Source organism: Heterodontus francisci, chromosome 5 (assembly GCF_036365525.1).
Source record: "Heterodontus francisci isolate sHetFra1 chromosome 5, sHetFra1.hap1, whole genome shotgun sequence".
Classification (NCBI taxonomy): Eukaryota; Metazoa; Chordata; class Chondrichthyes; order Heterodontiformes; family Heterodontidae; genus Heterodontus; species Heterodontus francisci.
The window spans coordinates 36128144-36149856 of record NC_090375.1 but is presented as its reverse complement, the minus strand read 5'-3'; the positions used below and the strand labels follow the sequence as shown (position 1 = coordinate 36149856).

Below are 21713 nucleotides of genomic sequence, written 5' to 3'. Positions count from 1 at the left end.
TCAAGATCTAATTGAATGATAGTATAGGTTCAAAGGGCTGAATAGTCTACTCCTGTTCCTAGTGTAACAGGTTGTGAATAGTTCTAGCTTTAACTCCTAATACAACTTTAAATTTTGTAGTATAAAGGTATCAAAAGGTTAACCTCAAGAGAATGTAAAGATTACTGCCCACCATGATGAGGTAAGAGATCATGTGGGAGAGACTCGAGAACAGTTACAGTGTGGCTTTGGAAGGAGACACACAAGCTAGTGTGGAGTGCATATAGTTACTATGCAATAAAGATTAATGTTTAAACATTACAGTCTGGCTAGACTCTGCATGGTGGCAGCATATAATATGGTGAGCAGTGCAGGGATCGAAGTCCTATGCCCAGAGGAGAACAAACTTTAAAACAAGTAGCTGAAGAGAAAAACCACATACCTTAAAAGGTTGAGAAAACCTCCATAGAATGGAATTGTGGTTGAAAAACAACCACTCGGGTAAGTCATTGTGCCGACGATTGAGAAATCCCAGTTTAAAAAAAAGCCTTTGATGAGCTTAAAAAAATAATTTTCTAATGGCTCCATGTGAGTGAGGGAAAAGAAAGGGGAAAACCCTGAAAAACACACAAACGGACAAAAACGTCCAATAGTGAAGAGAAAAAAAAGTGCAGAAACCCCGGAACACAGTAGCATTAACCATTAATGCAGCCAGGCTGTGAGGAGGAAAAAATTATGAAAGCAGTCAAGCGTGAACAAGATAAGTAAACTCTAGCTAAAAAAAAAAGCAAAGGGGAAAACCCTTGAACTGCCTATCGAACAACTGTGTCAACAAATAAAGTGAAATGCTGAGAGAAAAAAATGCAAACAAGGAACACTGTCAAGCATCTGTTACACTCCATCAATGCAAACTATCCTGAAAAAAGAAGTTTCTTAAAGGGGACCCATCTGAAAAGTCTTTAAAAATGTTAAAAGTTGACCAAAATTTGGGAGTGCCAGATAGTTTCAAAAGTCATGAGGGATCCTATCAGACTTCAAATTGGGAACTATGGAAGAAAAGGTTCTTCAGGTATAAAATTGCATTGAAGTTAGACAGCAAGTCCGAAACAGAGCAAGTGCGTACATTATTATATTTAATTAGTGCTGTAGCTGATGATATAATAGTAAGACAACATACTGATGAAAAATCAGATACATTTGGCGAAGTCTTAAACACTTGTGATTCCTACTTCAACTGGTGCAGCAATAACTGATTAATCATACAACATGAGAAAAGATCTTGGTATAGGTCTGAACAAGAGGCACCAGGAAGAAAGGTACACTGGGAGGGCTGGAGCAAAACACACCTTTTCAGCCTCCCAGCGATGTGGTGCAAAAACTTCCCACAGGTGCGCACTATGGCCGACCAACAGAACAGAATGCTTTTATTGCAGAAAAATAGGGCATTTCAGTAAGATGTGCCAAAATAAAATCTCGACTACCTCAAGCTCTAAAGGAAAACTAGTTAAGAATAGGGAGGCAAATAAAGTTAAGCAACTTCTTGCAGCAGACCAGTCAAAATATTTTCTGGGCGAGATCAATGACCCGAAACATTTTAGTCAACAGACATATGACTAATTTCAGACTCGGCACTGGAGCAAGAGTGTCGGTCCTGTCAGCTAAAGAACCATGGCTTTCCACACACGTTCTGCAACCAACAGAAACTCGGTTATGTGGCCCAGGCAGTGTTATCCTTGAAGTAAAAGGGAAGTTACAAGTGACGCTTTAATATAAAGGAAAGCAGATATTAGAAACACTATGTCCTAAGCAATCAAGAGTTCTCACTCTTAAGTAGGAGAGCTTGTATTTACCTTCATTTATAAAGAAAGTTGAAGCAGATAAACAAGAAGAATCCAGGAGCCAGGACATAGGGAGAGTCCCCAAGCTGACGTGAGCACTGCAGAGAGTCTGGATTCTGCCAGAGAGCCGACACAATGTGGAGACAACCCACACAACACAGCACAGCCACCATGCCGCTCAAAGATGACAAGAGAGAGAAAGAGAAATGCAGCAAATTCCTACAGGAGAGCGATATGGACAGAGAACCTGAGAAGAAGCAAGTCTAACAAAATTATTAGGTGCACAGACAAGCTCAAAGAGAACCATTAATTTCGACCCAATTCCCAACTGGACCGTGGGAACAGTTGGCGATGGATTTATTCTTCTTTGAGGGAAGATCCTATCTAATTATAGTTGATTACCTATCAAGATGGATCGAAATTAAGCGGATACACACAACAACAAAAAACCCATCTGGTTCACTAATGTCCTTCAGGGAAAGAAATCTGCTATCCTGACCTGGTCTGGCCTACATGTGACTCCAGACCCACAGCAATGTGGTTAACTCTTACATGCCCTCTGAAATGGCCTAGCAAGCCACTCAGTTGTACCTAACCGTTACGAAGTCAATAAAAAGGAATGAAACGGGACGGACCACCCGGCATTGACCTCGGCATCGGAAATGACAACGGCAAACCCAGCCCTGTCGACCCTGCGAAGTCCTCCATACTAACATCTGGGGGCTTATGTCAAAGTTGGGAGAGCTGTCCCACAGACTAGTCAAGCAACAGCCTGACATAGTCATTCTCACAGAATCATACCTGACAGACAATGTCCCAGACACTACCATCACCATCCCCGGGTATGTCCTGTCCCACCGGCAGGACAGACCCACCAGAGGTGGCGGCATAGTGGTATACAGTAGGGAGGGAGATGCCCTGGGAGTCCTCAAAATCGACTCCGGACCCCATGAAGTCTCATGGCATCAGGTCAAACATGGGCAAGGTAACCTCCTACTGACTACCACCTACCGCCCTCCCTCAGCTCCATGTTGAACACCACTTGGAGGAAGCACAGAGGGTGGCAAGGGCACAGAATGTACTCTGGGTGGGGGACTTCAATGTCCATCACCAAGAGCGGCTCGATAGCACCACCACTGACCGAACTGGCTGAGTACTAAAGGACATAGCTGCTGGACTGGGTCTGCGGCAGGTGGGGGGGAACCAACACGAGGGAAAAACATACTTAACCTTGTCCTCACCAATCTGCCGGCTGCAAATGCTTCTGCCCATGACTGTATTGGTAGGAGTGCCCACCGCACAGTCCTTGAGGAGACGAAGTCCTGCCTTCACATTGAGGATACCGTCCATCATGTTGTGTGGCACTACCAGCATGCTAAATGGGATAGATTTTGAACAGATCTAGCAATGCAAAACTGGGCATGCATGAGGTGCTGTGGGCCATCAGCAGCAGCAGATTTGTACTCAACCACAATCTGTAACCTCATGGCCCGGCATATCCCCCACTCTACCATTACCATCAAGCCAGGAGATCGACCCCAGTTCAATAAAGAGTGCAGGAGGGCATGCCAGGAGCAGCACCAGGCATACCTCAAAATGAGGTGTCAAACTGGTGAAGCTACAACAGAGGACTACTTGCATGCCAAACTGCATAAGCAGCATGCAATAAACAGAGCTAAGTGATCCCATAACCAATGGATCAGATCTAAGCTCTGCAGTCCTGCCACATCCAGCAATGAATGGTGGTGGACAATTAAACAACTAAATGGAGGAGGTGGCTCCACAAATATCCCCATCCTCAATGATGGGTGAGCCCAGCACATCAGTGCGAAAGACAAGGCTGAAGCATTTGCAACAATCTTCAGCCAGAAGTGCCGGGTTGATGATCCATCTCAGCCCCCTCCTGAAGTCCCCAGCATTACAGATGCCAGACTTCAGCCAATTCGATTCACTCCACATGATATCAAGAAACGACTGAAGGCATTGGATACTGCAAAGGCTAGGGGTGCTGACAATATTCCGGCAATAGTACTGAAGAGCTGTGCTCCAGAACTTGCCGCGCCCCTAACCAGCTGTTCCAGTATAGCTACAACACTGGCATCTACCCTGCAATGTGGAAAATTGCCCAGGTATGTTCTGTACACAAAACGCAGGACACGTCCAACCCGGACAATTACCGCCCCATCAGTCTACTCTCAATCATCAGTAAAGTGATGGAAGGTGTCATCAACAGTGCCATCAAGCAGCACTTGCTTAGCAATAACCTGCTCAGTGATGCTCAGTTTGGGTTCCGCCAGGGCCACTCAGCTCCTTACCTCATTACAGCCTTGGTTCAAACATGGACAAAAGAGCTGAACTCAGGAGGTGAGGGTGACTTGCCCTTGAGATCAAGGCAGCATTTGACCGAGTGTGGCATCAAGGAGCCCCAGCAAAACTGGAGTCAATGGGAATCAGGGGGAAAACCCTCCGCTGGTTGGAGTCATACCTAGTGCAAAGGAAAATGGTTGTGGTTGTTGGAGGTCTAACATCTGAGCTCCAGGACATCACTGCAAGCGTTCCTCAGGGTAGTGTCCTCGGCCCAACCATCTTCAGCTGCTTCATCAATGACCTTCCTTCAATCATAAGGTCAGAAGTGGTGATGTTCGCTGATGATTGTACAATGTTCAGCACCATTCGCGACTCCTCAAATACTGAAGCAGTCCGTGTGAAAATGCAGCAAGACCTGGACAATATCCAGGCTTGGGCTGATAAGTGGCAAGTAACATTTGCGCCACACAAGTGCCAGGCAATGACCATCTCCAACAAGAGAGAATCTAACCATCTCCCCTTGACATTCAATGGCATTACCATCGCTGAATCTCCCACTATCAACATCCTGGGCGTTACCATTGAAAAGAAACTGAACTGGAGTAGCCATATAAATACCGTGGCTACAAGAGCAGGTTAGAGGCTAGGAATCCTGAGGCGAGTAACTCACTTCCTGACTCCCCAAAGCCTGTCCACCATCTACAAGGCACAAGTCAGGAGTGTGATGGAATACTCTCCACTTGCCTGGATGGGTGCAGCTCCAACAACACTCAAGAAGCTCAACACCATCCAGAACAAAGCAGCCCACTTGATTGGCACACCATGCACAAACATTCACTCTCTCCACCACCGACGCACAGTGGCAGCAGTGTGTACCATCTACAAGATGCACTGCAGCAACGCACCAAGGCTCCTTAGACAGCATCTTCCAAACCCGCGACCTCTACCACCTCGAAGGACAAGAGCAGCAGATGCATGGGAACACCGCCACCTGCAAGTTCCCGTCCAAGTCACACACCATCCTGACTTGGAACTATATCTCCATTCCTTCACTGTTGCTGGTCAAAATCCTGGAACTCCCTTCCTAACAGCACTGTGGGTGTACCTACCTCACATGGACTGCAGCGGTTCAAGAAGGCAGCTCATCACCACCTTCTCAAGGGCAATTAGGGATGGGCAATAAATGCTGGCAAAGCCAGTGACGCCCACATCCCATGAATGAATGAAAAAAAACAACTGTGACAGTCATCAGAGTTTTACAAGAAGTTTTCGCAAAACATGGTATAACTGATCAGATAGTATCTTGTAATGGACCACAATTTGCAATTGATTACTTCATGAACTTTGCAGAACAATTGGATTTGTTCACCTTAACAAGTTCTCCTAAGTATCCATAATCAAATGGAAAAGCTGAGCGAGCAGTCAGAACCATTAAAGCTATGTTGATAAAAAAATCAAGATTTCCAATTAGCACGACTGACATACAGAACTACTCCATTATTGTGTGGATTAGCACCATCAGAGCTCTTAACGGGAAGAAAACTTTGAACACAACTTCCAATTCTACCCAAGAAATTACTTCCAGGATTGCAAAGCAAGGATTATCAGAGAGTACAAGGCAAAGAAAAGTCGCATCGAAACAAACAGACCCATAATTATAACAGCAGATACCGTACAAGAAACCTAACAAAGTTGTCACAAGGGCAAAAGATATGGGTTTGAGACCAAAATACAGAAGAGGTAATTCTACAGAAAGACAAGAATCAACAACGATCTTATCTAGTAACACCTCAAGAAAGTTCTATATGGAGAAATAGAAGGAATCTTATTCCTTTACATCAAAGACGTCAATCGGTCACACATTTGGACGACTCAGGTGATGAACGGAAATTTCAAAAAGCAGAGAATGCTACAAACCTCAACTACGGCAGTCCAAGTCAAGAAACAAGAGATCAGAGAAAGACTACCAATCTTCCACATCTGACGACAACAAGATCAGAGAGGCTTGTGAAGCCTCCTGATAGGTTGAATCTATGAAGTCAGAGACTTGGGGGAGATGGGGTAGCATGTAAATTTAAAGTGAATGTATGTAAATATATATTTGGATAAAGACTTGAGGGGAAATGCAGTATAAGGGTATCAAAGCGTTAATCTTGAGAAAATGTAAGGATTACTGCCCACCATGATGAGGTCAGAGAGGGAAAGACCCGAGAACAGTTACTGCATGGCTTTTGAAGGAGACACATAGGCTAGTGTGGAGTGTATATAGTTACTATGCAATAAAGATTAATGTTTAAACAGTACAGTCTAAGAACCTCCCTGACTAGACTCTATATGGTGGCAGCATAAAGAATCAAATACACAACATATTTTAGGATATTGTTATGACCGTGGTGGGGGCAACGCACTCTTAATTCAGTCCCTTCGTTCCACAGGTCACAGCATATTTCTTTAAGATTTCCAAATCCAAAAGCAGCCAAATTGAACACTTTAGCATCCCCCAAATGAAGCGGACCAAATCAGGTATATTTAGACAACAACAAATTAATTAGTTATTTTTTTAAAAATTCTTCAACACTGCTAAGATAAACCTATATCTAAACACCTTATAACTTCTTATTTAAAAATTTAACTCCTGCATTTGCAAACATGAACTCAAAATTAACAGTGGTTCGGTTTTAGATTAACTGGCCATTGAGAATAAAATTTTTTAAAAGTCTTTGCAAGTTACGTTCCTGATGAATGGAGTCTTCCAATGTAGAAACAGTCAAAGGTCACAATGGTTCGATGGGGAAAAAACTCCTTCAAAGATAGGAATTCAGCAGTCCGGCTGTTGTAGCATTAAACTGTCCCTTCAGTGATGAACACAGCAAATACCAATAATTTGTTGGATAAGGAGAGCTTTTCTTATTTTCTTATGGAATTAATTTGGCTTGAAGCTTCGTAGAATTTTGAGCGAGGAATAACACAGCTTCTTCAGTTCAAATCACCTCAGAACTCTCTCTGCTTAAAACCAGTCTCTGCCAGCTAGTTTAAAAAGTCAAACTGCAATACTGAATCACGTGAATTCTCTCTCCTGCTACGCTGCTTTGACAACCAGAATGCAACTGGCAGACTGAGTTTCTGGAACCTCCTGTCTCAAAGGTGCACTGATTTTTTTACAGTCTTAAAGACACACTCAATATTTCCGAGGAGAAAAAATAACAAGACTGTGACAATATTAAAGGGAACAGATAGGTAGATATAAAGAAACTATTACCGCTGTCTGGGGAGTCTAAGATTAGGGTCTGAAGATTAGAGCCAGAACTTTAGAGAGTGAAATTAGGAAACACTTCGACACACAAGTGGTGGGAGAAGTTTGCAACTCCATTCCACAATTGACAATTGAAGCTAGATCAATTGTTAAATTTATAATTGAGATTGAAAGATTTTTGCTAACCAAAATTATTAAGGGATATGGGGCAAAGGCAGGTATATCGTGTTTGGTCACAGATCAGCTATGATCTCATTGAATGGCAGAACGGGCTTGAGGGGCTAAATGACCTACTCTTGTTCCTATGTTCAGAACTTAAAGCTGCTAACAACTAAGCAGGTAATCTGACATTGTTTTCAGCGATATTGAGAACAGCCAGTCAATCAATGAACCTTTTCTTTTTCAGAATCCAAAATCAGTTAGATTTCAGAACCATGTTATTACAATTTCTCTCTCTCCCAACACTTACTACTTGTACTGAATGCAAAAGTGAGTTTCTGTACGTAAGCCAGCACTTGTGATCAGAAACATGACTTGAAGTGCAAAATGTCTAATATCGGCTGAAAGCTATGAAATAGGCTTTATTAACAGAAATAACACCAAAGCAAAACATGGATCGATAAACAGAATAAGTACATAAAAGGTTACTTGATTTCCCACCAATACTTTAAAAACAATTCCAAAACAATAAAAGTCTTATAAGCATAGCAGTTCTCCATGAACATTATAATTTAGTCCACGCATCCAAGATGAAGGCTGTTTACATGAAAAAGTCATTCACTAAATGTCTATAGCATCCAGTGTGTATAATAGTGCTGAAAGAAGGGAGCCAAGATTGTCAGCCTAATTATTTGCTTCTGTTCCATCATTATAAATTCATTATCTATAGTGCAAATGATATTATATTTAGTCCAACTGAACTAAGCAACTTGTTCATTTGTTGCAGTTTATAGAGGAAAGAAAAGATACAATTCAGTGTGAAATTCAGCAAATACTTTCTTTTGAATTAAACTGTGTCAGCTGTGGTTTAGTTGGTAGCACCCTCACCTCTAAATCAGGAGATCGTGAGTTGAAGTCCTACACCAGGACTTGAGCACAACAATCTAGGTTGACTCCCCAGCGCAGTACTGATGGAGTGCCGCACTGTTGGAGGTGCTGTCTTTTGGGTGAGGCATTAAACTAAGGCCCCGACTGCCCTCTCAGGTGGACGTAAAAGATCCCATTGCGCTATTTCGAAAAAGAGCAGGGAAACTATTCCCGGAGTCCTGACCAATATTTATCTCTCAATCAACATCAGAAAACAGATTATCTGGACATTATCACATTGCTGTTCGTGGGAGCTTGCTGTGTGCAAAGTGTCTGCTGAGTTTCCTACATTACAACAACAGTGACTACACTTCAAAAATACTTCATTGGCTGTGAAGCATTTTGGGACATCTGGTGGTCGTGAAAAGCACAATACAAATGTAAGTTTTTCTTTTCTTTTTTCTACAGTTGTAGATTTAAAAATATATATTCTCACGGTTGATCAAGGTTTTAATATTTCATAGCGTCAGTTGGCCAGACAGCTAGAGTGTGATGCAGAAAGACACCAACAGCATATCCCCGTATCGGCTGTGGTAGTTCATGGAGGCCTGCCTCCTTGCCTTGCCCCATGCTTCAGGAGTGGTGCCCTTCAAGCTATACATTACCAACTGTCTCTCCCTAATGGAGAGAGATGCCGATGGTCCTTTGAGACTATGGCTAGAACAACAACTTCATCGCCATCCAGTGCAGAAATAGGCCGCTAGTTATGATCTCAAATAATGTTGGAAAGAAAAGACATGAGGCTGCATGTCCTCTATCCCATATGTGACTCATGATCAGATTAGAAAACCTGCCCTGGTTGATGCAGACTGGCCATCTCTGGTAACATCTTATAAACCTTAGAACAAGAATATTTCCATTTCACATAGCTGATGCACCATCATACACATTTCCTCAAATGTCCTAGAGGTATCAGAGAAGAAAGGAAATCCATAGTTACTCAGTTTAAATCCTTTGCTTAAGAGATTTCAGTAGTCCTAATCATAACAACCAGATGACTATTTCACATCCTTCCCCATACAGGAAGACATTATCAGTGGCCACATGTAAGAACTTGAAAATGGCTACAATACTAGCATATGAAAAATCCTAACAAAAAACATATAGGCATGGATTTTGTGGTAAATTGCTATAAATTGCCATTTTTATTTTATATCTAAAGTAGTTTTCCCGGTATCAATAAAACGTTAGAGGTTCAGCTCCTTCCACATCAAATTTAACCTGTACATTGTAACCCCCTATGTTTTTATGTGGACAGTTAGGGGGAGAAATTATTTTGTGCCTACTTTGATTCACTGGGTCAGACAGCGAATGAATTCCCACCATCACCCCCTCCCCTTAGCATTTCAAGTTACATTTTTCAGTAAAAGTCAATGTGGATCTATTATTTCTATTCGATTGTGTAACAAGTTCCTCGTCTCCCTGGTCTCCAATCACTGCTTTCTTTGCTGGTCTACGTTGGTTCCTGGTTCGCCAATGCATCAAATATAAGATTCCCATTCTTGTGTTTGAATCCCTTCATGTCCTTACCCCTTCCTATCTCTATAACCTCCTCCATCCATAGAACCAACTGGCCACTCTATTCCTCTAGCTTTAACCTCTCATGTATCATGTCTTCCCCTCTGTTGTCCTATTGGTGACCTTGCCTATAGCCACTAGGACCCATGCTCTGCAATTCCCTCTTAAAATGCCTCTACATCTTTACCTCCCTCTCCTCCTTTAAGACCCTCTTTAAAGCCACCTCTTTTACAAAGCTTTCAGTCACCCTTCCTAATGGCTCTGGTTTTGCAGTCATGCAGCAAATGGACAGTGCCAGCTGTTCATTACACGTGCACTTGCACAGAGAGTTTTTATCGATTTTTTTCACTGGAACTTGCAGTTATTAGAAATTCAAGACTGCACAGCGCCCTCTACAGGGCATCTGGGACCTGTGTGAACAGTGCAAACAACTATCTGTCTCCTTAGCCAATCAAGTTGAAGAATCCTTACTGAACCATTCGGTGTCTGAACGAGGAAGTGTCAGAATAGTGAATTCAATTTAAAATCATATACAGAAAGCAAAACAAATGGAAGAAAGAAACACGGGATTAAAAGAGGGAGGGATAGAAGAGACAGAAGTAGAAGATCTTTTTGAAAAAAGAATTTTAAAAAAATCTGCAGCAATAATTAAAATCTATAGGAATTAGACTCAATACTTCCACAAGTTAATTTTCAGTGCCAGAGAAGTTTTTTGCCAATGATTAAAGCTTATTGCATCATTAAAAGAGGAGGTGGTGGCGTTGTGGTAATGTCACTGGGCTAGTAATCCAGAGCCCAATCTAATACTCTGGAGACATGGGTTTGAATCCCACCATGGCAGATGGTGAAATTTGAATTTTAAGAAAGAAAACTAGTTTAATGGTGACCATGAAACCATTGTCAATTGTTGTAAAAACTCATCTGGTCACTAATGTCCTTTAGGGAAGGAAATCTGTCATCTTTACCTGGTATGGCCTACATGTGACTCCAGCCCCACAGCAATGTGGTGGATGCTTAAATGCCCTTTGAAATGTTCCAAACCACTAGCACTGTTCAGCAGTTCAAAAGGACTGCTCACCACCTTCTCAAGGGCAATTAGGGATGGGCAACAAATGCTGGCCTAGCCAGTGACATCCACAAACGAATAAAAAAAAGTTACTTACACTGGAATGGATAAGCCTCAATATTGTACGGAGAGATTTTTTTGTATATCTATTACACAGCTTTACCCTCTTCCATGTGTGCCGAGTCTTTCCATGAGATACCAGTACAGCGAAGCGTCTTGAGGAGCAGGGCAACTTAGACAGCAACTTCCTGATTTCTGTCTTTAACTGCACGTGTACAGTCACCGCAAGTTGCTGTCCGATTTACTTTTAAGAACAGTGAGCGCTGTTATCAAAATTCCAACTAATATCTCATACTGTAGCTGGGCATACTGTTTTCATTAAGTCTCTATGAAGCACTTTGGTTTTATTATGTTAAATGCACTATGAGGGGAGGCAGAAAACAGGTAACTATAGGCCAGTTAGCTTGACGTCTGTCGTGGGGAAGGTGTTAGAATTGATCATTAAGGAGGCTATAGCTGGGCACTTAGAAAAATTCAAGGTAATCAGGAATAGTCAGCATGGGTTTTTGAAAGGGAAATCATGTTTAAACTATTTATTGGAGTTCTTTGAAGGAGTGGATAAAGGGGAGCCCGTTGATGTACTGTACTTGGATTTCCAGAAGGCATTTGACAAGGTGCCACATAAAAGGTTATTGTGCTAAGTAGGAGCTCATGGTGTTGGGGGTAACACATTAGCATGGATAGAAGATTTGCTGGCTGTCAGGAAACAAAGAGTATGCATAAATGGGTCCTTTTCTGATTGGCATGATGTGACGGGTGGAGTCCTGCAGGGGTCTGTGCTTGGGCCTCAACTTTTTACAATTTATATCAATGACTTAGATGAGGGGAGCGATGGCATGGTTGCTAAATTTGCAGATGATACAAAGATAGATAGGAAAGTATGTTGTGAAGAGTACATAAGGAGGTTGCAGACTGATATAGATAGGTTGAGGGAGTGGGCAAAAATCTGGCAGATGGAGTATAATGTGGGAAAATATAAAGGTTTTCACTTTTTTCAGGACAGAGATGAGGAGAATTGTTTTCTCTCAGAGGGTTGTGCGACTTCGACTTTGGAACTCTGCCTCAGAAGGTGGTGGAGATTGGGTCATTGAATATTTTTAAGGTGGAGGTAGATAGATTCTTGTTAGGTAAGGGAATCAAAGGAAGAATAAAAAAGCAGAGTATTACTTAAATGGAGAACGACTGCAGAATTTCAAGGTGCAGAGGGATCTAGGTGTTGTAGTGCATGAGTCACAAAAAGTTAATATGCAGGTACAACAGGTAATAAAGAAGGCTAATGGAATGCTATCCTTTACTATGAGAGGAATTGAAAATAAAAGTAAGGATGTCATTCTTCAGTTATACAGGGCATTGGTGAGACCACATCTCGAATACTGTGTGCAGTTTTGATCTCCTTATTTAAGGAAGGATGTAAATGCGTTGGAGGCGGTTTAGAGGAGGTTTACTAGTTTGATACCTTGAATAAGCGGGTCATCTTATGAAGAAAGGTTGGACAGACTGGGCTTGTTTTCACTTGAGTTTAGAAGAGTGAGGGGAGACTTGATTGAAGTTTATAAGATCCTGAACGGTCTTGACACGGTGGATGTGGAGAGGATGTTTCCTCTTGTGGGTGAGTCCAGAACTAGGCGGCACTGTTTTAAAATTAGGGGTCGCCCTTTCAGGACAGAGATGAGGAGAATTGTTTTCTCTCAGAGGGTTGTGCGACTTCGACTTTGGAACTCTGCCTCAGAAGGTGGTGGAGGTGGGGTCATTGAATATTTTTAAGGTGGAGGTAGATAGATTCTTGTTAGGCAAGGGAATCAAAGGTTATCGGGGGTAAATGGGAATGTGGAATTTGTGACACAAACAGAACAGCCATGATCTTATTGAATGGGGAAGCAGGCTTGAGGGGCCAAATGGCCTACTTCTGCTCCTAATTCGTATGTTTGTATGTAAAAACAATTAGTAGTTATATTTAAAGTTCTCAATTTTTCCAAGGTTTCCACTTTTCCTGCTTTTTTTGGGAAAGAATATAAACATGAGTTAAAGGCCATTATGCACTGCTTGGGATCACTGGCCTGTGATATATATTGTTATACTATTTGTACAGTGCTAGGAACTAATTAGCTAGGAACTAATTGTTATGTGTAAATTTTCCGGGTGTGCGGGGGGGTGGGAACACATTCATGACTGCACCAGAGAGTCATGTGATGTGTAACAGGAAACCAGCCTCAGGCAGTCCGATACCAGGCAGCATGTTGGCTGAATAATTAAATAAGGAGCCTTTCCAAGTTTAAAGTGTGATTTTTTCCACAGAAAACAACCAGGGGACATAATAGCCTGTTTCTATGTTGTAAATTTTATGTACTTCTATGTGTGATTCACAGTTTTTTAAAACTTAAACAAAGTTAATTGCCTGGTTTGATTTTGTTTTCTCAGCTTGGTCTTTTTCAATTTTTAAAGTCATTCTGAGGCTTCTGTACAAATAAGAGACTTTCAGTAATCTTTCAAATAAATTCTTTGAAAATTTTCAAACTATTGGTTAGCCAGATACTCCCAAAATCAGTAAGAGGTGTTAGGTAGGATACTGAAACTGCTCTATGTGGTATCTACATGAAGCACTGCAGCAATTTAGCAAGTCTATTCCAACGGTGCTTCTCAGCCCTGTGACTTCTGACAACAAGCAGGACAAAAGCAGCAAAGTCATGGGAACACCACCACCTCCAAGTTCCCCTCCAAATCCAGCACCATCCTGACTTGGTTATATACCCATGTTCTTTCATCATCACTGAATCAAAATTTTGGAATTCCTCATGCAATGCCATCATGGGGGCACCGTTAGCACAAAGACTGCATCAGTTAAAGAAAAACACTCACCATCATCTGATCAAAGCAACTAAGGATGGGCAGTAAAAATACAACTTTGCCAGTGTCACCCCTGTTCTGTGAACAAATTATATCTAAAAAAATGAAATAAGGTTTTTCTGTTTGTTATCTTCGGCATGTTACCAAACATGCTTTGATAACTGCACAAGCATAAAAACTCTTCTGAGCATATGGGGCAGAATTTTCTATCCCCAGAGGAAGTGGGACCGGTGACAGGTGGGCCTGCAATTTCCTGGCACCGGCCAGCATGCTGGTTTGTCAGCATGTTCCCACCTCTGGGCCATTTTAGCAGTGGATGGTTGGGAAGGAGGTGACGGCTACCCACCCACAAGCAGCAGATAGTCAATTAAAGTCCTTAAAGTGCCTATCCAGTGCAGACCCAATTGGAATTTTCCAGTAGGCAGTCAGCCACCTCCACTGAGGTGACCTCCTGGCAGCGGACTAGCGGTCGGCACTCCATCAACTATTTTTGAACACCCCCGCGGTTGTGATCCTACACCTGTGAGGGGGTAGGAAATGATAGTTTTGAGAATATTATAGAATTAGCAGTCTTAAAAGAAATGCTGGAATTGTGGTCTCCGAGCAGAAGGTTTATTTGTTTTCTCTCTCTTTGAAAACAACTTCTCAGCTGCCAAAGGGAATGTTGTTCTGCAGATGGTCATATTGAGGTCCCACAAGTCCTCCCGGAACAGGTCTCTGTGTAGACATTCCTGAGTTGATAAGATGGAGCCTCATACTCTCTTATCCAGACAAGTGTCTGGCAGAGGTTACAAACTGTACCAAATACAAGGTAAGGTAAAAAGTGACTTTGTGGGTGGGGCAGAGGAGGGATTTACTTTGGGTACTTGTTCCTTGGTGATTGGGCAATTGGAATCAAACAAGTGATTGACATGGGACACCCACCACCCCCTAGAAATAAAGTATATAAACAGGTGCTCGAGAGGGAAATCTTCAGTCTTCTCCGGACGGAAGGAGAGGAGGAGAGCTTCCCAAAGTGGAGTCTATGCTGGCTTCGGCCCAACACTTTGGTTAACTCAAGAAGACTGGGGACACCAAGGACCAAAGAGACCAGCAACACCTCGTCTGCCTCATTCGTCAGGAAGACTGCCATCATTCTGCCCCACTGTATGATCCGGGATCAGTAAACCATTTAACCTGTTAGGGTCGTAGTCTTTTATGTCTATGTAGCTTATGCTACATCATATTTAAACTGCTGCTTCTTAATAAACTACTTTAAAGCCGCCAATGACTTCAACCCCCTTTTTGAGTAAACTATGGCTCCTGGACCAAATCTTCCAAGGGATTCCTTCTCTACAGTAGCAGTCTGGCAGCCGTGGGCCAGTTTTAATTTCACCTTCTCAAAAAATCTTTAGAGGACACCTCCATTTTGAGGCGCCCTCTCTCTCTCCTACCTACGTCGGCAACTCTGACGGTGGGGCGGCCATTCTATCAGGGCTGGACAGCCTCCCATTGATCCTCCAGCCTCGGAAGCCCACCCACCCACCGTGCTTAATTAGATGGTGAGCACACACCTTAGCCACTAATTGGTCAGCTGCGCAATAATAATGTCTGGCGTCTGATGCCAATGCAGCATGTGGTCGGGTCCCAGAAATGCACCTGACATTGGGGTCTTGACCCCAAAACAAAAGTTCTGTCCATGGAGTGAGCAGTCTGAAGCATGCAAATTAAACATATAACTAGAGCAAATAAAGTCATATAACAATGATAGTGCATGTTGAAAATCAACAGATGGAAAGTTGCACAGTGCATACTGACCTGAGGTGCCACATTCCCAACATACAAACCCATCACCGAAGCTCTGCGCCAGGACCACTAGTTTATTATTTAGTTATTCTATTTACAGTCATTTATTGTATCATTTACAAGGTTAAACACCAGACAGAAGTCTCCCACTACAGGTACTGCTGCCATCTTGTTACTCCAGAATTTTAACTTTTGAAATTTGCTTTCAATATGAGTAGGCAACTTCAGAAGCAAATAAATGATTGCTAAGACTGCGTTTTAATGCAGCTACCCATACCAAACTATTATCTGTGGAATGCAATGTACAGTTAGCAGAATGCACATTAATGCAGGTGTCACTGAGATCAGAGACAAAGGAAGTCTGACAAAAGTGCTTGGATGAATGTGGAAAGGCTGCTCCCAATCCTTCTCACTTGTAGTGTTATAAGAGCATGGGCTTTCTATGAACATTAAAAAGTAAGTTTACAAAGTACCCAGAGGAGTGGGGAAGAGACACCTGTGCCAGTCTTTGGATAAGACATTAAACCAATGTCTGTCCAGTGGACAATGTTGATATTATGGATCCCATGGCACTACTGAAAGGAAGGTTGGGAGTACCTTCAGTATCCTGGCCAACATTCTTCCCTCAATCAACATTATCAATAAGTGATTAACTGGTTATTCATCTCATTGTTTGTTTGTGAGATCTTGCTGTGGCTGGAATTTAATGCCCCGCCCCTCCGCAGAGTGGCCTAGGAGGCGGGGTGGGGGAGGGCGTAAAATACGTGTGGGAGGCAGGAATACCTTGCCCATCACCTACCCATCCCCGCTGCTATTGTACCAGTGGCGGGGAGGTTGGAAAATGGCCCTCCCACACCAGGCCAATTGAGGTCCTTAAGTGACCAATTAATTGCCACTTAAGGGCCTCTTCAGCACCTCCAGAAGCCGTCTAGTATTACCTGATGGCCTCCGTGCAGGCTGGGAGGACGCCTCCTGATCAGGCGCGCTGTGCCCCATGCAGCATGGGGCACCCCATAAAACAAAATCTCCCTGCGCTAGTCTCTGAACCGCCAGCCCCCCTCCACACCTTACTGGGGCATAACCAGTTGTCCCCGGCGAGGCCTGACCCACACTTATCGTTTTGGAGGCCAGCATCCACTGTTATCTTCTTGCTGGCTGCAGTCCCAGCAGTGGCCATCACTCCCAGTGGCACTGCTGGGACTGAACAGCTGCCAGCTCTGGGAGGCAGGATTTTTTAATCCATTTTGGGGGAAGTGGGCATCGCTGGCTAAGCCAGCATTTATTGCCCATCCCTAAATGCGTTTGATAAGGTGGTGGTGAGTCGCCTTCTTGAACTGTTGCAGTACTTGGGATGTCAGTACACCAACAGTCTGTTAGGAAAGGAGTTCCGGGCTTTTGACCCAACGACAGTGAAGGAACGGCAATATAGTTCCAAGTCAGGATGGTGTGTGGCTTGGAGGGAAACTTGCAGGTGGTGGTGTTCCCATGTATCTGCTGTCCTTGTCATTCTAGGTGGTAGAGGTTGCAGGTTTGAAAGGTGCTATCGAAGGACCCTTGGTGAGTTTCTGCAGTGCATCTTGTAGATGGTACACACTGCTGCCACTGTGCGTCAGTGGTAGAGGGTGGGAATGTTGAAGGTGGTAATTGGGGCGCCAATCAAGCAGGCTGCTTTGTCCTGGATGGTGTTGAGCTTCTTGAGTGTTGTTGGAGCAGTAGAAGGAATTCCATCACACTCCTGAATTTTGCCTTGTTGGTGGTGGACTGGCACTGGGGAGTCAGGAGGTGAGTTACTCGCCATAGAATTCCCAGCCTCTGATCTGCTCTTGTAGCCACAGTATTTATGTGGCAGGTACAGATCAGTTTCTGGTCAATAGTTACCCCCAGGATGTTGATAGTGGTGGATTCACCAATGGTAATGCCGTTGAACTTCAAAAGGACTTGGCTAGATTCTCTCTTGTTGGAGATGGTCATTGCCTGCCACTAGTGTGCTCTGAATGTTACTTGCCATTTCTCAGCCCAAGCTTGGATGTTGTCCAGGCTTTGCTGCATATGGACATGGGCTGCTTCAGTATCTGAGGAGTCGTGAATGGTGCTGAACATTGTGCAATCATCAGCGAACATCCCCACTTCTGACCTTATGATTGAGGGAAGGTCATTGACGAAGCAGCTGAAGATGGTTGGGCCTAGGACACTTCCCTGAGGAACTCCTGCAGTGATGTCCTGAGACTGAGATGATTGACCTCCAACGACCGCAATCATCTTTCTTTGTGCTAGGCATGACTCCAACCAATGGAGAGCATTTCTCCTGATTACCATGGACTCCAGTTTTGCTAGGGCTCCTTGAAGCCATACTCAGTCAAATGCTGCCTTGATGTCAAGGGCAGTCACTCTCACCTCACCTCTTGAGTTCAGCTCTTTTGTCCATGTTTGGACAAATGCTGTAATGAGGTCAGGAGCCGAGTGGCCCAGGTGGAATCCAAACTGAGTGTCAGTGAGCAGGTTATTGCTGAGTAAGTGCTGCTTCATAGCACTGACAACCCCTTCCGTCACTGTGCTGATGATAGAGAGTTGACTCATGGGGCGGTAATTGGCCATATAGGATTTGTCCTGCTTTTTGTGCACAAGACATTTCTGGGCAATTTTTCACATTGCTGAGTAGATGCCAGTGTTGTAGCTGTACTGGAACAGCTTGGCTAGGGGCGCAGCTAGTTCTGGAGCACAAGTCTTCAGTATTATTGCCGGAATATTGTCAGGGCCCATAGCCTTTGGAGTATTCGGTTACTTCATCTGTTTCTGGATATCACGTGGAGTGAATCGGATTGCCTGAAGACTGGCATCTGTGATGCTGGGGACCCTGGGGCCTTGTCTTTCGCACTGATGAGCTGGGCTCCCCCAACATTGAGAATGGGGATACTTGTGGAGCCTCCTCCTCCTGTCAGTTGTTTAATTGTCCTCCACCATTCACGACTGGATGTGGCAGAACTGTGGAGCTTAGATCTGGTCCATTCGTTGTGGGATCGCTTAGCCTTGTCTATTGCATGCTGCTTCGGCTGTTTGCTATGCAAGTAGTACTGTGTTAAAGCTTCACCAGGCGGACACCTCATTTTTAGATATGCCTGGTGCTGCTCCTGGCATGCCGTCCTCCACTCTTCATTGAACCAGGGTTGGTCCCCTGGCTGGATGGTAATGGTAGAGTGGGGGATATACCGGGACATGAGGTTACAGATTGTGGTTGAATATAATTCTGCTGCTGCTGCTGATGGCCCACAGCGCTTCTTGGATGCCCAGTTTTACATTGCTGGATCTGTTTGAAATTTATCCCATTTAGCACGGTGGTAGTGCCACACAACATGATGGAGGGTACCCTCAGTGTGAAGACAGGATTTCGCCTCCACAAGGACTGTGCAGTGGTCACTCCTACCAATACTGTCATGGACAGATACATCTACGACAGGTATCCTGCCTCAAAAGGGCAGAAGCCCTAACTGAAGCCAATTAAGGGCCTGGGCTATGCAAAATAGCAGCATGGCTTCCAGGTCCAGTGGAGGTGGGCTCTTTCCCGACTTTATAGCCGGTGGGCGGCGCCACCATCTTACCATTAAATTCCGACCACATGTTTCACAAATGTCTGTCTTGGTTGTCTACACAACAAAAGGTATTGCCATTCAAGGTGATTCATTGTGTGGAGTTTTTACTTGGAGGAGTGGATGGGATTGGGTGCAGGTGGAGGAGCTAAATTCTCAAAATATGGAACTATGTCAGGTAGCCGGCTCCAGTCCACCAACTTCCAGCTTTTACACCGGTGGAGGGGGGAGGGGGGGTGGTGGGTGGGAGTGGATGCGGACAGCCAAGCCACTCCCAGTAGGCAGGTTGGCACTTTGAAATATGTTGGTAAGGCTGGGAGCCTTGGATTTAACCTCCTTTGCAGATTTAACTGCGGGTTGACCAGGTTTTCTGGGGCTCGGAAACTTGGCAGTATCAGCAAGTTGAGGACAGCCTAGAGGAACACTCCTTGTGGGTCAGGAGGAGCAAGAATGCTTCCTCCCGGCCCCCCACCAGGCTCCCGCTCATGATTAGAACCTTCCTCCATCCCCAACCCCCCTGCCCGCCACAATATTAGAGTCATAGAGTTCTACAGCACAGAAAAAGGCCCTTCGGCCCATCGTGTCTGTGCCGGCCATCAAGCATCTACCTATTCTAATCCCATTTTCCAGCACTTGGCCCGTAGCCTTGTATGCTATGGCGTTTCAAGCGCTCATCTAAATACTTTTTAAATGTTCTGAGGGTTCCTGCCTCCACCACCTCTTCAGGCAGTGCACTCCAGATTCCAACCACCCTCTAAGTGAAAACATTTTTCCTCAAATCCCCTCTAAACCTCCTGCCCCTTACCTTACATATATGCCCCGTGATTATTGACGCAACCCCCCCACTCCGCTAAGGGAAAAAGTTTCTTCCTATCTAACCAATCAATGCCCCTCATAATCTTGTACACCTCAATCAGGTCCCCCCTCAGCCTTCTCTGCTCCAAGGAAAACAACCCAAGCCTTTTCAGTCTCTCTCCATAGCTGAAATGCTCCAGCCCAGGCAACATCCTGGTGAATCTCCTCTGCATCCTCTCCAGTGCAATCACATCCTTCCTATCGTGTGGTGCCCAGAACTGTACACAGTACCCCAGCTGTGGCCTAACTAGCATTTTATGTAGCTCCATCATAACCTCCCTGCTCTTATATACTATGCCTCGGCTAATAAAGGCAAGTATCCTAAATGCCTTCCTAACTGCCTTATCTACATGTGTTGCTGCTTTCAGTGATCTATGGAGAAGTACACCAAGGTCCCTCTGACCTTCTGTACTCCCTAGGGTCCTACCATCCATTGTATATTCCCTTGCCTTGTTAGTCTCAAAACGCATCACCTCACACCTTTCAGGATTAAATTCCATTTGCCACTGCTCCGCCCATCTTACCAGCCCATCTATATCGTCCTGTAATCTAAGGCTTTCCTCCTCACTATTTACGACACCACCAATTTTCGTATCATCTGTGAACTTACTGATCATACCTACTATATTCACATCTAAATCATTAATGTACACTACAAACAGCAAGGGTCCCAGCACCGATCCCTGTTGTACACCACTGGTCACAGGCTTCCACTTGCAAAAATAACCCTCGACCATTAATTACCCTCTGCCTCCTGCCACTAAGCCAATTTTGGATCCAAATTGCCAAATTGCCCTGCATCCCATGGGCTCTTACCTTCTTAGCCAATCTCCCATGCAGGACCTTGTCAAAAGCCTTACTGAAGTCCATGTAGGCTACATCAACTGCTTTACCCTACATATCTTGTCACCTCTTCGAAAAATTTGATCAAGTTAGTTAGACACGATCTCCCCCTGACAAAGCCATGCTGACTATCCCTGATTAATCCCTGCCTCTGCAAATGGAGATTAATCCTGTCCCTCAGAATTTTTTCCAATAGTTTCCTTACCACTGATGTTAGACTCACTGCCCTGTAATTACCTGGTTTATCCCTGCTACCCTTCTCGAATAATGGTACCACATTTGCTGTCCTCCAATCCTCTGGTACCTCTCCTGTGGCCAGAGAGGATTTGAAAATTTGTGTCAGAGCCTCTGCTCTCTCCTTCTTTGCCTCACATAACAGCCTGGGATACATCTCATCTGGGCCTGGGGCTTTATCCACTTTTAAGCCTGCTAAAACAGCTATACTTCCTCCCTTTCAATGTTAATATGTGATATTATAAGTATATAAATATATCACAATCCCCCTCCCTGATCTCTACACCTACATTGTCCTTCTCCATAGTGAACACAGATGAAAAGTAATCATTTAAAACCTCACCTATGTCCTCCGGCTCCACACACAGATTGCCACTTTGGTCCCTAATGGGCCCTACTCTTTCCCTGGTTATCCTCTTACCCTTAATATACTTATAAGATGCCTTGGGATTTTCCTTTAT

At 44.1% G+C, this 21713-nt stretch overlaps 1 long non-coding RNA gene across 2 annotated transcripts in view; it reads left to right on the top strand.

The window, feature by feature from the left end:
- The first annotated feature begins 334 nt into the window (after positions 1 to 334).
- LOC137369812 (uncharacterized) overlaps positions 335 to 21713 on the top strand; it is a 119644-nt gene continuing 98265 nt past the window's right edge. For both annotated transcript variants that reach the window (XR_010975016.1, XR_010975017.1), the window contains exons 1-2: positions 335 to 480; positions 8675 to 8843. This is a non-coding gene — a long non-coding RNA (uncharacterized lncRNA). The remainder of the gene's footprint in view (positions 481 to 8674; positions 8844 to 21713) is intronic.